Source organism: Aegilops tauschii, chromosome 2 (assembly GCF_002575655.3).
Source record: "Aegilops tauschii subsp. strangulata cultivar AL8/78 chromosome 2, Aet v6.0, whole genome shotgun sequence".
Taxonomy (NCBI): Eukaryota; Viridiplantae; Streptophyta; class Magnoliopsida; order Poales; family Poaceae; genus Aegilops; species Aegilops tauschii.
In genome coordinates this window covers 423,044,623-423,048,124 of record NC_053036.3, presented here as the reverse complement: position 1 = coordinate 423,048,124, position 3,502 = coordinate 423,044,623, and the positions used below count along the sequence as shown (strand labels likewise).

Sequence of the window (3,502 nt, the reverse complement as noted above, 5' to 3'; positions counted from 1 at the left end):
CCAATTGCTAATAATTACAAATATTCTTTGGCTCCCCTTGTATTGAATCAATAAATTTGGGTGAAATACTACCTTGAAGACGGTCTCGATCCCCTTTTTTGTGGGTTATAAAGACTTTTTCTGATGCCGTTGCCGGGAAGCATACCTCTATTTATCGAGACACTTGGGATTGTATCTGTTGATCACCATGAAGAATCTGAATGACGCTAAGACCAAGATCGTACCCTTTAAGACGAGGGGAGGTAAGGAACTGTCGTCTAGCTCCGCACTTGACTCATCATATTTTGAGTAGACTTGCGACGCTGCCACCTATTGTTTAATCTGATATGTTCCAAGTTATTGATGATACTGCTTCTGCTATGAATGACACTTGTGATGATACTAGTACTCTGCTTGATAATACTGTGTCACTAAGTGAATTTTTTGATAAATAATTTGCTAAGACAAAAAGGGATGCCGATAACCGCCACACATGTGGCATGTAATAACACCACCCACATGTTTTTACACTAAAGTTGCCGTCGAAAAAAAATCTCAAAAAAACCGAAACTTGCCATCCAAACAGAAAGTTGCCATGCTTTACAACTAAAATTGGCATCCTCTTGTATCTAAAATTGGCAAAAATATGTGGGCGAAATTGCTTCGTGCCACATGTTTCGGCATTATCATTCGAGAACTAAAAAATTAAGAATGTTTAAATTCATAAAAATCACTGTTCACCTACTATGCCTAGCTCTTCTACTAGAGTTGAAATGCCTAAGATTGCACGCCAAACTTGTTGATCATCCACTGAAGAGACTCGATCACCTGCCGATCGTACATCTGCTTCTGCTGGGCCATCTCCCGGGACTGCTTCGCCTCGCGCTCCACCAGCGCCTTCTCGTTCCGCAGGCACGCGATCTTGGCCATGGCCTCGTCAGCGGCGGAGGCCGCCGCGCACCTCTCCTTCTCCAGGTCCTCTAGCGCGGCCTCCTTCAGCCTCCTCTCCCGCACGAGCCGCCGCCTGAGCCGCTCCACGTTGCTCTCTTCCGCGCTGGTCACCTTGCTAGCGATGTCCTCGTCCTCCGTGTCGGCCTCCTGCTCCAGCTCAGAAGCCAGCGACCACGAAACGTCGGAGCAGCTGCCAGAGCGGGCGCGCTCCACAGTGTGGCCCGAGCTGCCGTTCCTCATAGCCCGTGCCTTCGTCCCACTCCCACACACGGTGCAGATGACGCCTCTGACGCGCACCGCTTGCACCGTGGGGCCTGGGCTCCCCACGAGCCCCTCCACCACGTCGCAGCGCTTGCCGAGGCACCAGACTTTGGCGGCCAGGAGGAGCAGGGACATTGCGACGAGCAGGTGTGCGGGACAGGGCAGCCCAGCGCGCGACGGAGGCCCACTCGCGGCCGACCTCGGACTCGGAGGCGTGCAGCATCGCGAAGACCCCGAGCGCGGAGCCGACGAGGAAGTAGGCGGCGCCGGCGCCGGGCATGGAGGCGAAAGGGACGCCGGCGAGCGGCTTCAGTAGACCACCGGCACTGGAGATGCGGTTCCAGCCGCCCATGACGGCGGGACTGGGGGCAGGCTCGCTCCGATTCAGGCGAGTGGAATTTTGATTGGAAAGATGGAATCGCTCGGTGCCAGGGCAAATCTTGGAGATCGATCGGCGTGGGGATTTGGTGGAGATGATGAAGAGTCTGGGAGATGGCCAGGAGCTGGGCAGCCGGCGCCGCGACAGTAGGGTTCTGGTTCAGTTATATATTTTCTTTTGGAGGACCGGGTTCTGGCTCAGTCCCACTTTGAGGGTTCTTTGCTCAAGGCACTGACCATTAGGATGACAGGTGGGTACCGAAGACACGGGTCCCACGCGTCTGTGACGTCGTGCTGTTATGCTGGCTCGGGGAGTGTTTTTCTTTTTAGAAGAGTTGGGGGAGTGTGTTTTGGAGAAGCGGATGGGCGTAGTACGTTGTTAGAGGAAGATAACGAAGGAAGTGTGTTAGCATCACCGAGCCGGTTACAGAGGATGACGGCCAGGGCAGCCAAGACCCAGTCAACAAGCCAAGGTCTTCCACTGACGCCGGGGCCCACAGGAGGATCAGGCGCCCATCCACGCGCTACGCTGGCAAGGAATGGACCACGAGGTAGGATAAATAAGGAGGGCAGCTTCCTTGTGAGGGTCGGCCAGTTTGGCACGGCAGTCCGCCGTTTGCTTGTAACTCTCTTCCTCCTTCCTCCCGGCTTGTAAATTCGAAATAGAGCTACAGATCTGAGTGATGTTCGTCAATAGAGAGAGATCCTAGCCCGTTGCTAACAATTGGTACTCAGAGCCAAATTTTTCCACCATCCACACTGCGTTGGAACATCACCACGGAGACGAGGGCGGCGGTGGCGGCGGCGCGCCGGCGGCGAGAGCTGATGGAGAACCTCTCTGCAGAGGGCAAGGCGCTGTACGAGACGCTCACGTCCGTGGCGACGATCACCCACCAGCAACAGAAGAAAGAGCTTGAGGAGCTCATCATCGCGGCGGTCGGCCACGCCGTCGACGCGGCGATCTCCCTGTTCCGCTCGCGGTCGACCAGGCGTTGGGATCCGTGGTCGAGGACTTGCAAGCGTACACCGATGGCGCCGAGCAGGACCTACACAAGCAAATCAGCGACCTCCGCGCCTCGATTTGTCTCGCCTCCAACTCGGGCACGGCGACAGTGCGGCCGCCTGCGTTCAAGGGAGCGGCGGAGACCGGCCCCGATGGGCTCCGCGGACATTCGACTACACGGGGGTCGGTACCTGGGGCCTCGCTGCCCTACGTTCTGCCTCCGGCACGAGGTATCACCGATCCGCCCCCATCGTCCTCGTTTGCCAGTCTGGTTCATCGCGAGCGCCGCGCATCTCAGTGTCAATCCCAGCCTCACCATAGTCGCACACCGAAGTGTGATTTTCCCCATTTCGACGGCGACAATCCTAAATTCTGGCAGGCCCGGTGTGAAGATTACTTTGCTCTATTTGACACTGACCCTGCGCTATGGATAGCGATCGCCGCGATGCAGTTTGAAGGGCCTGCAGCGCGTTGGCTGGCATCAGTTCAGTCTAAATTTGCACACGCCTCTTGGCAGGAATTTAGTGCTGCTGTAGTGCATAGGTTTGGTAGGAATCAACACCAAACCCTGATTCGTCGCTTGTATCGCTTACACCAAACTGATTCTGTAGAGGATTATATCCTCGAGTTCTCGGCTCTGATGGATCAACTTGCGGCGTATGAACCTAGTCCTGACATGATGCACTATACTACTCGTTTCATAGATGGCTTAAAACCTGCTGTTCGTGTTATTGTGGCTGTTCAACGCCCCCAGATCTCGATACTGCGTATTCTATTGCATCTGTGCAGGAAGAGGTGGGTGAAGGTGCGACGGAGCTGAATTCCTCTGGATACAATCGGCGGCCAAGTTCATCTGCTTCGAGCCGACCGTACAAAGCCAAACATTCCGAGGACACTCGTGATCTCACTGTCAAACCAGCTCAAACTGAT

At 55.0% G+C, this 3,502-nt stretch overlaps 1 pseudogene; it reads right to left on the bottom strand.

Moving 5' to 3' along the window:
* Positions 1-677: 677 nt before the first annotated feature.
* Positions 678-1,694, bottom strand: LOC109770230 (protein FLOURY 1-like; annotated as a pseudogene).
* Between the last annotated feature and the right edge of the window lie 1,808 nt (positions 1,695-3,502).